The following is a 15156-nucleotide window of genomic DNA, read 5'->3' on the forward strand; positions in this document are numbered from 1 at the left end:
ATACGCAAGAAGGATACGATTATCTCAGCCTAAAACAAACAAGCAAACATAAAAACAAGAAAGTACTTGTTCTGACGACACGTCGACGTACCAGACTTGAAAGCTTTCATGACTCCATAGGTTTGAAGAATACTGTGAAAACTTCACAGACGGGAGGAGAACAGACAACGACCTGGCCTGGATACGAAAACGCAAAAAAGACTGTGAACAAGGACAAAACAAGTACACAAAACAGGGTCACAACAAGCCCACGACAAAGTGTCTGATGTTGAAACTAGCACAAGCTCATGTTGGGAGGAAAATCCTGCTATCAAATAAATGGTGCTATGAAACCCTAGAGGCCTTGTTAACCAGAGGGTTCTTACACGTAATGCATCATAGCACATTCCTCCCCTTTCTCCTTACTGCCCCATGTTGAGACGAAGACTACAGGTGCGCGGCAACATTTACCTGTACCACACAGGTAGCCGCACCGGCAAGGTTTCGGGTGTCTTTCTCCCTAGGAGCCGCTCCTCGCATACCTACCCCCCTCCTTTGACTCGGGGGAAATATTGCAAAATATGCTGGAGAACTATGAAAACAACCGAGCCCAGCTAGGCTGAGTTAAGCTTGACACCAGACTTCAATTGGGCATTACATCTCCCTCTTCCACCCTCCCCATCTCTTCGAAAGAAAGGGACTTTGTGGAAAAAAGGAAGAATACAAAACAATAACAAGTAACTGTCACTAATCTGTTTGAACCATTCTAGTTATCTGAGCTTTAATCCATCTATTATAGATCAATAACAGATATATATATATATAAGCGCGCTCGCATACTCAAACACACACATACACACGCACTCACGCACGCACGTGCGCGCGCGGGCACACACACACCTACATACACACACACACACACACACACACACACACACACACACACACACACACCTTCTGCCTTCTTCAAGTCCTCAACTCGGGTCCAAGACCTCTGCAGCGAAAGCCCCGCGTATTCAAAGCTATATTTTACTGTACATGACATACCATCTGCGTGTTACGAAGTGCTTGTGCAGCTTGAAAAGTCATTCTGAAAGATTGCCAATGTTAACGTAACCCGCGTTTGTCCCAGTGAAAATAAAAGAACACGTTTTTTCGCAAAGTTTTTTGCAAAGAATTTTTTCGAGGAATCGCATAGTAGTGAGTACGGCCTGCTTATATTGTAGAGAGCCTACCGATATAAGCCACAAGGGGACAAAAAGAAACGGAAAGAAGAAAAGCCACGCCCCAAAAATGCCTACAAGTCACAACGTCATTCAAATGTTGTTTGCAAATCATTATATTTACATACTCCAAAGTTCAAAATGAATGAACACCGGCCCATAAGAAAGTTTCACGTGCATGTTGGAGTGACGAAGACAATACTAGCGCCTTTCAACAGGACAGCGTGATTACAGCGGTGAGTGATGGGCACGTACCCTGGGTGACGACAGCGACGGTGAAAGTGCTGTATGCTTCGCTAACAACAAGCACCTCTCCTCAGGCGGAACACTCGCCCATTGTTTGCCTCACATTAAAATGCAGGTGCACACGCTAGAAAACGGAGCGACAAAAAGGTCAGGTGGAACTCTATATCAGTCTTCGCTTTTCCCAACACTGCTCAGAGTAAATTGCGTCCTTTTCTTCTGTCACCTTTCACCCCAAAAGAAAAGAGTTTAGGATTTACAATCAATAACTCAATCTCAAAAGGATTCATCGCCAATAAAACCCTTTTACGAGGCCACTTCAGCGGCAAATTAACCGGTTCACATTTGCATCTTTAGAAGCTTTCTTTCGATCGACTTTGATAAAACAGCTACCCCTCGACACAAAACAACGAATTTCGTTCATTTCTGCCAACAGTGGTGTGTCTGTGGTCGACTGGTGAGGGATTAGTATGGTAAATAAGCGAAGCCCTTTGAGAAAAAAATATCCGGTTTGTTCTTTCACTTTCATTAATAGTCAGCGCAGCGTGTTCGGAAGCTTGAGTGGAAGGTTAAACAAGTAGGCAAGCAATCAAAATAAATTCGGTTTTCGAATCTGAATAAATTCGGTTTTCGAATCTGACTTACTACAATCAAACGGTGCAACTTTGAACCGTTTTAAAGGACTGTGATTGAGTACCCTGTTTTATATTTATTGGACTTTGACCACGTTTTTCATTAATAATTACGTATCCTTTTCTTTTTTCTTCTTTTTATATTTAGTCAAGTTTTGACTAAATATTTTAACATCGAGGGGGAATCGAAACGAGGGTCGTGGTGTATGTGCGTGTGTGCGTGCGTGTGTGCGTGTGTGTGTGTGTGTAGAGCGATTCAGACTAAACTACTGGACCGATCTTTATGAAATTTGACATGAGAGTTCCTGGGTATGAAATCCCCGAATGTTTTTTTTCATTTTTTTGATAAATGTCTTTGATGACGTCATATCCGGCTTTTCGTGAAAGTTGAGGCGGCACTGTCACGCCCTCATTTTTCAACCAAATTGGTTGAAATTTTGGTCAAGTAATCTTCGACGAAGCCCGGACTTCGGTATTGCATTTCAGCTTGGTGGCTTAAAAATTAATTAATGACTTTGGTCATTAAAAATCTGAAAATTGTAAAAAAAAAATAAAAATTATAAAACGATCCAAATTTACGTTTATCTTATTCTCCATCATTTGCTGATTCCAAAAACATATAAATATGTTATATTCGGATTAAAAACAAGCTCTGAAAATTAAATATATAAAAATTATTATCAAATTTTTTTTGTCGAAATCAATTTAAAAACACTTTCATCTTATTCCTTGTCGGTTCCTGATTCCAAAAATATATAGATATGATATGTTTGGATTAAAAACACGCTCAGAAAGTTAAAACGAAGAGAGGTACAGAAAAGCGTGCTATCCTTCTCAGCGCAACGAATACCCCGCTCTTCTTGTCAATTCCACGGGCACTGCCTTTGCCACGGGCGGTGGAGTGACGATGCTACGAGTATACGGTCTTGCTGCGTTGCATTGCGTTCAGTTTCATTCTGTGAGTTCGACAGCTACTTGACTAAATATTGTATTTTCGCCTTACGCGACTTGTTTTTCCTTTGAATCGTAAACACCAAATTTTCTCTTTTCCAGCGATATCATTTGTTCGTTTTTTACAACACGTCAAAGGTTTTCGTGAATGACAACACGTGAAAGGTTTTCGTGAATGATTTAATAAGTCAAGTCTAGCTGAAACAAGGTCACCAGGGCAATAGTGCAGAGAATACAAATATCAAGCAATGCAGATAAATTGGAGCGACAGAGAGAGAGAAAGACAGACAGAGACAGACATAAACAGTCAAGAGCGCGTGCATGCGTGCACACGTGCATGTGTGTGTGTGTGTGTGTGTGTGTGTGTGAGTACATGTGCGTACAGGAAAAGGGTTGAATACACAAGAAAGGGAACAATCATCACAGCCACACAGACAGAGATGTAACGTGCAAAACATTTCTTACCTTTTAGAAGTTGCTTCAGTTCGCGAGCAGCTCGAGAGGTGGTGAACTTGTTGACGATATCCAATGCAGTTTGGTCGTAAGAGTTGGGTTTGTTCACATCTATTCCACACTGAAACACAAAACCACAACGCCTTATGCATATATAGGGCGTGAAACCACAAACTAAGAATACACACAAGTCCCTCGGTTTTCCTCCATGCCAGAAATATAGTTTCCGTATTCTATCCGTCCGTCGCGTTTTCTTGTCCATACATCTGTCCAATTAGGTAAAAATCAAACTTTAAGTTGAGAGGAGCCTTTGAAATACGTACGTATTTTAAATGAAAGTGGAAAGAAGTGTGATTGTTCGTTCGTTTTGTTGGCTGGTTGTATATTTGTTTTTTTTGTTTGCCTTCCGCAGCTGAAGCTGGTGCTGAATCATAATTGTAGATCTCAGAGGTAACCAAAAGCTTGTGCACTAAAAGCATAGAAACTTATTTTAATTTTCCAGGAATTATAAAACCTCTTGCACAAAATCAAAACCAAGTAATGTCGGCCGAAGGGTGCTCTGAAAAAAAATCAGTATAAACCTGTTTACTCAACAAAACGCGTCAACAAAACTGAAACTGAAGAGTGGGAGGAAAGAGTGTCCTGGCAACACCTCATACGTCAAGCCGTGACCTGGTACCCCTGCGAAGGTAACCTAGATGCTATCTGAGTGATTGCAGGTCCTGCAAAGGAGATTTTACAAATAAACTGCTTGCTTCGCGCGTTGAGAAAATATGTCGACTCAGCACTCAACAAATGCGCGGGATTTCAAGCTCCCTTTGATCAATTACAAAGCGCCCATCTCTCTCCAAAAACATGGGGGATACTGCTATAAAAAAAATATAAAAAAATACGATAAGTGAACTACATGATTTTTTAGGCTTGAAGCACAAAAAGAAAACAAAAACAAGAGGCGAAGCCATCAAGGCTCACGTAAGAAATCGACAAACAGTAACACAAACTCAATCACTCCGTCACACACACACACACACACACACACACACACACACACACACACACACACAGAAAGAGCATAGGTGAAACTGTGCAAGAAAGCGAGACACTAGATCTAGATCTGTCTGTCTGCATGTAGCCTACTTACAAGGACACGACTGCCAACTAGTCTCGGCGCGCTCAAAATAATAATGACCGAGACTGTCAGTACTTCCTTCGCGTGACGTCTAACCCTCTTACGTCATAATGTGACGTCAATGTAATGTGACGTCTTCAAATGTTAGAGTTTCTACCGCAGACATACACACGCACAGACGCACGCACGCACGCACGCACGCACAGACAGACAAAGTTACGATCGCATAGGCTACACTTACGTGAGCCAACCAGGAAAACATTGCACACCAGTTTTATGTTGAATGCCAAAAGTAAGCAGATCTATCTGATCGTAAATTCCGCATTTTTGCCTTTGTATGTTGTCGTTGTTATCAAAACGAACTAAGCAAAGAGACAAAGCAACAGCGAAAAGAAAGCCGGTAATCTTTTAAAAAATTTTTTTTTTAAATCAAATTAAAACAGAACTCTCCTACAAACGTGTCATACAAACGTGAAAGAAGGACGGAAGGAAGGAATGACGGAAGGAAGGAAGGAAGGACGGAGGAAGGAAGGAAGGAAGGAAGGAAGGACGGAAGGTATCTTTAAGAATGGACCAGAATTGACCAGAAGAGTCGGATACTATCACAGCGCATACAATCCTATGAACACCTCTGAGCTATCGCGACCTTCTTCTTATCGGCGGTTATTGGTGCACTTCCTGCCTGCACAAGTTGAAAGATAGGCTCTTTGCCCCGCGCTGGAGCTCTTCTCTCCATCAACTCCCTGGGCTTTTTCAATATGCTGCTGTATGATTGCTATCGGAGCCAGATGAAAGCTCTCCTGAGAGACGTGTACTTGGCTTGGCTCCTGCTTGTAGTCAGCTCAATCCGTTTTCCTGTGATACCTTGAATGTTTCACAAGATATACAAGATTTGCTTCCGACTTCTGTCCCACTCCTCACCTCATCCCCTTTGGCAACAACTCCCCCCCCCCCCACCCTCATCCTCTTGTTTGTGTATATTCCGTGCATCATTTATTAGGTAATTACATATTGTCCCCGGCGTGTGGTTTTTAATGCACAAAAACAGATGCTGACATAACAACTACAGCAGTGGGATACCATTTATTTCCTTTTTTCCCGGAATCGAGCAACATCAGTCATTATATTTTGGCGGCATTCACAACTGTCAACCATCAACTCAGCAATCAGCCAACTAATACGACAGTAGCTATTGATCAATTAATAATCTAAGATCACCAAACAAACAAACAAGAAGGGCAAAGCCCATACGACTCACATGCTTGACCTTTACATGACCTTGACCTTCAGCTAAACCTAGCAATGACATCATACACTAAGAACTGCTTTACACATTTTTCCTACCAAAATACATGTGACCTTGACCCAAGGTCAAGGTCATCCAGGTCATGCAACACAAAGCTGTTAATTCAAGACATAGGAAGTACAATGGTGCTTATTGGCTCTTTCTACCATGAGATATGGTCACTTTTAGTGGTTCACTACCTTATTTTGGTCACATTTCATAAGGGTCAAAGTGACCTTGACCTTGATCATATGTGACCAAATGTGTCTCATGATGAAAGCATAACATGTGCCCCACATAATTTTTAAATTTGAAACAGTTATCTTCCATAGTTCAGGGTCAAGGTCACTTCAAAATATGTATACAATCCAACTTTGAAGAGCTCCTGTGACCTTGACCTTGAAGCAAGGTAAACCAAACTGGTATCAAAAGATGGGGCTTACTTTGCCCTATATATCATATATAGGTGAGGTATTAAATCTCAAAAACTTCAGAGAAAATGTGAAAAATGTGAAAAATAGCTGTTTTTTAGACACCATTTATGGCCCCTGCGACCTTGACCTTGAAGCAAGGTCAAGATGCTATGTATGTTTTTGGGGGCCTTGTCATCATACACCATCTTGCCAAATTTGGTACTGATAGACTGAATAGTGTCCAAGAAATATCCAACGTTAAAGTTTTCCGGACGGACGGACGGACGGACGGACGCCGGGACGGACGGACGGACGGACGACTCGGGTGAGTACATAGACTCACTTTTGCTTCGCATGTGAGTCAAAAATCGTCGTCTTAACTCCATCAGTCACCATCGTTGTCGTCGTTGCAGTCGTCATCTTTCTTTCGTTATAATCGTCGTTGTCCTTTTTAAAACACATTTTGTTTCTTACAGTTCCCATTCGGATGCGCGAATATCCAGCGCGGTTCCCTCGAAGTCGATTGGCAAGGGTGTAGAAGTGGTAGTTGAACGCCATCCCTGAGGTTATCATTTGTTCTTCAGCATCACCACAGTATACATCAACTACTGTAGGTCTGTTTGTGACAAGGCGTCAAACAAAACATACGCAGAGATAGCGTGCTATATTTCAAGATTCCAATCACCCAGGTCGTGACACAACTGCGGCTTTGTAGTATTCCACAGGAATTCACACATTCGTAGTGTCAACAAACAGAAGCGTCTTTGCTTACAACTTCTCACTTTATCGCTGATACTGCAGGCATTCCAACACCAAGAAAATACCCAAAGGCAAAGGGACTGACAGACCTAAGCCACACATATGATACGTCTTCTGTTGGAAGCAAAAATAACCCGTTGATTGGAGATGAACCCCTTCATCTTCAGTCGTCAGAGAGTGAAAATAAAGCCAGCACGTACTCCGTATAAAGGTTATTAATGTAGTTTATGTATTTCTTATGTCTTATTTTTAATCACAAAGTCTCGAACTGATCAAGCTTAAAACGCTACTAGCGCTACCCTGGCAGACACACGAATGGCCAAAAGTTCGATCACAAAAACGTCAGATTCAACGAGAAAACCAATAAGCTTCTAGAGAGAAAGTCCTAAAGCAAGAATCACTCACAATGTTGCAGGAATTTAAGAAGTGGGCATTAAATGATGTACCCTGGCAAGAAAAAACCCCAGTTTGCTAGATAATGCTGGAGAAGCACCGATATCTTCTTGGTCTACACCGTATATTACAGCCTCTTCATTTACAAGAAAACCGATCGACACCGGTGAAACCCTTTATGAGACGACACAGAGACATTGACGATGCCCTCGTGTACAGTGGAAAACAACTCCTGTACTCACATTTAAGATTATTACCAGTTAATATCATAAAATCGCATAACATGTGGTTAACTGTCGAAAAAAAAATCCAAAACATTATCCGCAACGCAGCACAGCTAAATCCACATACATGATGACCGCTCCTGCGGCCATCAATAACGACGAAAAAGAGCAAGAGAGGGTGAGAGTGGGGAGCAGGCAAGTGGGCTTCAAATGGGAACCTCCAATCGGAAAACAACCTTCAGCATGATCCTCCTTCAAAGTCACTAAAAGGACGTGGTAGAAATCTCGTCGAGCTCGCCACACAGTTACTCGACCTCCATGGCTAGAAAATGCCACCCGATGGAAGAGGCTCCAAAAGCACAATCCACCGAAATAAGAATCTTCAAAGAGCCTCAACCGAGATGTGGAACAAGGCCAGAGCTCTCAGTACTCGCACTCCATCAGATTACGGCAACTCCACTCAGGAGAATATCATATAACACATTCCAATTAAGGACAATAACAAAATTAACGGGGAAGAACGTTGCAAAACTTAATTATATGAGAGCCCAAGTCCAGAATATTCCACAAAGAAAAACCCATAAAATAAACAATTCACAGAGAGAACAAACAACACTTCAGAACCCTTCAAAACAATAAAATCAAGAAGTCTTAGAAGAACCAATGAAATAAACATTCACTAAGAAACAACAATCACCTTAGAATCCTTACCACAAAGGGCTGTCAAAAAATCTTGATCTAGATTTTCAACAGAGAAGAACTCATGAAATCAACACTCACAGAGAGAAAAAAAACACACCTTCGAATCCTTCCAAAACATGGCATAAAAGAAGCCTTTAAGAAGACCTCAAAGGCCACCAAAAGCATTGGTGTAAATTATGGTTGTCCATCTTCCTAAACATTCACATTCTTTAAATAAAGAATATTCTGCGAAGCAGAAACCATGAAATCAACAGTCACAGAGACAAAATATTTTAGAATCCTTTCAAAACAGGACATTCAAGAAATCTTCCTCCAGACATCCACCAGAAAGGCCATCAACTGCTGTATCCCAACGGAGAGGCCATCAAATGCTTTGTCTAAATCATGGTTGTACGTCCCTCTTTCTAAACGTCCACCTCATCAGCCGCCTAAATGAAGATGATGAGGGCACAAAAACAGCGGTGGCAGAGCATGAAAACCACGGTGCATGTCGCTCCCCAGCCTTTTTATAGGCTGGTACCGTCAGGGGGATGATAAGGGGTCAGAGAAGCGGGCCAGCTGAGATGGTGGTATCTCTCGCTGACGGGGCGGCGACTCCTGATGGAGCGACCTGTGTTGTTTATGCTCGAATGACCTTCTTCATATAGCATGTAGAGCGTGGTGTGGAGTAAAAAAAAAAGTGTTTTCAACTGATAAGGATGAGTTTGGTTTCTGTGTGCTTAGTTTTGTGCTCATCGTGCAACATTTACGAGCTTGTTTACTTATTTCGTCCTTTCTTGGCTTGTTTGTTTCTTTACTTGCTTCCAAATTATTCTACACACACACACACACACAAAAGTTTTGTGCATGTGTTGTTCTGTAAATTACACAGAATAAGACGCCATTAAACGCACTAATAAATCATGTTTTCTCAACGACAACTATTGCCAGAGAATAAAAAGGACACTGCCACCCTTCCTTCCAGACAACGGTGGACGTCGCACATTTTTGAGAAAACTCAGGTCTTTTAACATCAGACAAGAAATCCTTCAGATGTTTTACACTTCAACGTGCAATAGTGTGTTGTACTTTGGCTCCGTGTGTTGGGGTGGCAACATCAACAAGCAAGACAGGGATAGATTAGATAAATTCATCAGGAAAGCAAGTGGGGTGGTAGGGAGGAAGCAGGACAATTTCACATCAACACATGAACGACGACTGACTGACAAGGTACAGAAGATTTTGGCTGACGACTCGCACCCACTCAGACCGGAATTTGACAGTAGACGGACAGACAGGAGCAACAGATTCAGACAACCAACCGCAAGATCCACACGCTACAGAAATTCGTTCATTCCATCTGCAATTCACATCTTCAATTCTCAGGTGGGGCGGTAGATGCTGGTGTTGTCGCTCTGATGCACGGGGTCAGTGTTTCTGTATTGTTTCAGTATTGTTGATTTTGTTTTGCATTCTACTCTCTTAATCTTAGACAACATGTGATAACCGGCAAGGTGCTGACTTTCTTTTGTGCATTGTTGATGGTGAATGCATGTTAATTTATTTTTAATATACTTTCTTATGTGATAACCAATGTGCTATATTTTCTCAGGACAAAGAACAAATGTTTATTTTGAATGTGTTATGTATGTTATTATTACGGACACAAACGCTCAGCAATGTAATTTCTCTTTTAGAGATTAATAAAGTTATTGTATTGTATTGTATTGTATTGTATTGCAAACAAATTCGTTGATCGCCGAGATCGATGTTCTCTCCCTTGCATAACTGCTCCAACTCCTTACGAATTAACACCTAATTGTGAGAGCCTCCTACAGATCAGTGACACCGCAACATTCAAACCGGCTGAGGCTTGTGATTTAAGCCGTCATAAAGGTACACTCAGTACACCCGCTAAGTCTGAAAAAGCCCAACAGGTGAGGGATCTAAATCCACAAGTAGCGGGCCCGTAAACTCGGGCACCCCACCGTCCCAAAATTACGCGTGTCATCGATTCCTTCCGGTTATCGTCTCCCTGGAACAGTAATCTTTATGGGGGCCCTGCTTAGATAAGATGGTACTAAACCCGCCTCCACTCACCAGACTGTGCCAGTACAGGATGAAGGAAACACTAGGAACAGGATGTACAGTGCACAGTACTGTTCCAAACAACGTGACCTAGTGACGTCGCACGTTTAAAAGTGTTCTTCTTGTTGTTGTTTCGATTGCTGCTGTTGTTGTTTAAGGATACATCATGTTTTCTGGCTTCTTAAAATGGTTGATACAATAGACGATTCTTACTCCTTTCCGCAACATCCGAAGTTATCTAATGAAACACACACACACACACACACACACACACACACACACACACACACACACACACACACGCGCGCGCGCACTAACACACACATTTGCACACTCATGAAAAGCGCGCACTCAGAACAACATCAACTTCCTGCATTAGCTTCAGATATAAAGAGAAAAAAACCACTTTATATTACAATTTTTGTGAGACTTGAATTCAATGCGTAGTCTCTATTTTACTTACTGGCTTTTCTGCCAAGTTTATACATGCACTTTCTAGCCACATAACCCTCCTTCCCTAATGGCCAAGCATCTCGCACATATAAGCAAAGGTGTATGAGTCTAAATCTCCAGAGAGGCCGAGGCACGGATAAAAACAGGTGGAGTGAGAATTATGAGCTATCAGGCCACAAGTCATCCTCAGATTTCCAGATCCCAGGTTCAAGGGGCTATCTTCATGTGATCTTACACCCGACTCCTCTCGGAAACATACAAATCTGTCATCTTTATCGCCGCTGCTTAATGACCAATGCGTACCGCCTTCCTAGGTGTATATAAGTTAATATCATATCATATGTACACGGGTTAATTGCAAAGTTGGAGTTCTGTATCCTTGTGGACGTGTAGAGGGTGATCATACCTGGGTAAAGGTAAACTTAGCAGTAGCAGTGTTTGAAGCTCCTCGCCCCTCCCCTTTCACACACACACACACACACACACACACACACACACACACACACACACACACACACACACACACACACACACACACGCACGCACGCACACACACACACACACACGATAAAAACTAGTTGAACCTGTATTTTTGGGAACACTGGACTTCATATCAGACGTCCACAACACTACTTTCGTCTTACTTTTTAGTTCCCTGCTTTTCTCCAAAGCCACTAAAGGTAAGATAACTTTCATAGTCTACAAAAACTGAAGTACACTTGGGAGCCATACACTGACCAGTAATGAGGATGTAGAAATGAAAGATGAGTGCTGAGCAGATAAGAGCAGATAACGTCCATCGTTACTCTCAACACGTCTCAACCTTCTACCCTCCCCAAAAGGTGCTCGGGGACAGCAACCCGCTAGACAGAATTTCTCGAGCAAAAAATCTAATAAAAGGAGAGAAAGAGAGAGAAAGAGAGAGGAGGGGAGAGGAGAGAGGAGAGAGGAGAGATGAGAGAGAGAGAGAGAGAGAGAGGGAGAGAGAGAGAGAGAGAGGGGAGAGAGAGAGAGAGAGAGAGAGAGAGAGAGAGGGAGAGATAGAGAGAGAGAGAGAAAGAGGTAACAAGTTTTGAAGATATTGCCAAGGTAATGATGTACTAATTTGCTCTAAGCATCCCTTTAATAACATGTTATCCCGTTTTATCGCTTTGCGCATATATATTATTTCTGAATTTAGCCCAGAGCAAATATTTAATTTTTCTTTTGCTCTTTTACGGACTCGCTGCACTCGCGATAATAATGTTCATCTCTCATCTTCTGCAGCGTAAGATAGGGGAACTTGCTCATAATCATGCTTCTAAGCTTTATTTTTGTTGCTCGGTAATAAGAGATTTTTCCTAATAATCTGGCATAGTGTATCGGGTCAGTACTACTTCTTTTTGCAATGCTGTATCAGCGCATTCAGTCGCGTGTCATTTTCTTTCGTCTTTCTTCACTCTTTGCTGCCACACGTAAACTATGAAAAGACAAACCTGCATGCAAACCTGTTTTCTCGATATATCGCGCACGCATGATTGAGAGGGTGATGTAACGTGGGAGTTATGTTTTTAAATCCATTTGAGTGATGGAAAAAAGATACCGCGCCAGATGGTTACACCTTTCAGATAAGAAACTGTGAAAAGCCATCAAGTCAATCCTCAACTTAAAAGGTTGAAGGGCTTCTTCTCCTACGAAAAGTTTCTTTCTATTCCGTCTTATGATTATTTTTTTATTTTTAATAAAAATGGCACAGGGTATAAACTGTTGAAGACACAATCCTGTTTCAGTGTACCCGAAAAAGTGACTCTATGCAGCTGCAGCCGCGAGTGAAGAATCTCTGTCTCTGTGTTTTTATCTTTCTGTGTATCTTTATCTCTGTCTCTCTCGCTTTCTTTGTCTGTTTGTCTGTCTGTCTGTCTGTCAGACTCTCTACACAGACACAGACACACATACACACAAACAGACACACACAGACACACACGGACACAGACAGACGGGCGCAGTGGCGTGGTGGTAAGACGTCGGCCTCCTAATCGGGAGGTCGTGAGTTCGAATCCCGGTCGCTGCCGCCTGGTGGGTTAAGAGTGGAGATTTTTCCGATCTCCCAGGTCAGCTTATGTACAGACCTGCTAGTGTCTTAACCCCCTTCGTGTGTACACGCAAGCACAAGACCAAGTGCGCACGAAAAACACACACACACACACACACACACACACACACACACACACACACACACACACACACACACACACACACACACACACACACAACCTGTACATTTTAAGCCCTCTATCGCGGACTCGTGTACCTGCCCCACAGCAGGCAGCAGATGCTTATCTCTTCATCATCTGTTCTTTTCTCTTCATCTCGTCTTTCTTATGCCTGGTTGCGTCATCACGCTCTAAACTTAGTGCCTGTCTTTTGTTGTTCATCTCCAATCCTGTGTAAATCTTATTCCCGCAGAAAAAATCGGACAGAGAAGAGAGGTTACAGTTCCTGCTCCCTTTGTTAAACCGTTTACCTTAGGCCTTGCTCACGAAAACAAAACCACCCAAATATGAAGATCAACGAAGAGCGAGAGAATCAGTTGCTTAGAGGGGAGATGAGGCGTACAGAAAGTGAACAAAATAGTTTTCCCCGTTACGCTTCCGAACCTATTGTCTACTATGCGTTTCTTCAGAGTATTTGTGTGTGTTTTCTTTTTGTGTTTCTCTGGTTGGTTTCATGATTTTCGTTTTGGGTTTAGATTCTCAGTAGGTTTTTTCTGTTATTCGCTAGGACGTTACGTTTTTTAGTTCGTATTATGAAAGCCAGAAGAGCCAATGTAGGGTTATCCCTTCAAGAGATTTATATTTCAAAACCACATTAATTAATCTAATTCGGTAGCTTTGAACAAGGTACACTAAAAAGAAGTAAACTGACACTGGAATCCGCAGATCCTTGGGAACACTTTTCTTCAAAGAGAAGGCCAGAATGGGTTTGAGTTTGGAAGGGTGTTCAAAAAGGTATGGTCGCAGACATAGCAGAATAGACATGGCACATGAGGGGTGGGGATTCGCAGTGTCAGGGCCTTGCGGGGTGAGGGGTTGAGATTTGGGGTGGGTTGGGGTGAGATTGGAACAAAAGAAGAGAAAAAATCTGGTAAGTTTAACATTTGCACGAGCATCTTCTCTTTCACGGTCGTTGCCTTACTAACGAGTTTTCAGAGGAGCAAACAAGGGCGCCCATTTGATTGATTCTGCTCTGACAAGTAAAAAACACCTGTGTATTTGGCCAGGTAAAAACTAAACAGACGGAAATGGAGCTGGCAAGTACAGCACACCTGCTCATGCTTAACTTTTATCCTTGCACGTAAGCGTCTGCTTCTTGGTCTAATCCAGCCATCAGAAAGACCTTAAAACTTGGCCATAAACATGCGGATGATAAGTAATCGTAACAAGGCGCCACATTTCATCGGGGGAATATGTTTTAATTTTCACTGATGCGCAGAAAACGAGGTTAAAAGGCTACAAAGATTAAGTATCATATAAAGAATGTTCGATGTTCATTATTTTTTACATTAAAATGTTATGGAAGTGTAGAGATCTAGGAACTTGTGGGGACAATCTCGAGAGCAGAAAGATGTTGTTTCTGTGTCTTAATTTCGTAATTTTGTTTCTTCAATCGAAAGCGGTTAAAAACGCTACGACTCAATGTTGCCCTGATTCCATACTGGAAAGTAAAATACACGAGAAGTAAAAGTAAGATAACATTCAAACCTCCTTGAAAATCTACCATTAATCAAAACAAAATGGTAAGCCGCTAGCAAACCTCAACCCCTCCCCCCACCATCCCTTCCCATTTTGGCGTAAATCAGAGAAGAGAAACATTTACCGACAACACAAAGTACGGCAGAATGATAAAGGAGACGACCACCATAACAAGAGAAGCGGGCAGGTTAGCAGTGAACGCCAAGAAAGAAGGATGGCCTGTGATGTTTACACACTGACTACCATCGGAGAAGAGAAGATGGCTACCAAAGACACAAGTGCCAGCAACGAATCAGTTCGCAAGCAAGTAGAGAGAAATGGGCGCATGAAAGTGTGAAGAAAAGTGGTGAGCCCGCGTAACATTTGCTGATCGATTGGACTGCAAACGCTCACACGACAAAAAAAAAAGGAAAGACAGAGAGAGAGAGAGAGCTAGATAGAGATACAAAGATTAAGAACGGCACTTCAATTGAGAGAGAGAGAGAGAGAGAGAGAGAGAGAGAGAGAGAGAGAGCTAGA

General features: G+C 42.2%; 1 protein-coding gene across 1 annotated transcript in view; it reads right to left on the minus strand.

Annotated features, from left to right (window-relative positions):
- LOC138955282 (caskin-2-like) overlaps nt 1-15156 on the minus strand; it is a gene marked incomplete in the record, with an annotated part of 215475 nt that overhangs the window by 105659 nt on the left and 94660 nt on the right.

The sequence above is a fragment of the Littorina saxatilis genome, linkage group LG2 (genome assembly GCF_037325665.1).
Source record: "Littorina saxatilis isolate snail1 linkage group LG2, US_GU_Lsax_2.0, whole genome shotgun sequence".
NCBI classification, from domain to species: Eukaryota; Metazoa; Mollusca; class Gastropoda; order Littorinimorpha; family Littorinidae; genus Littorina; species Littorina saxatilis.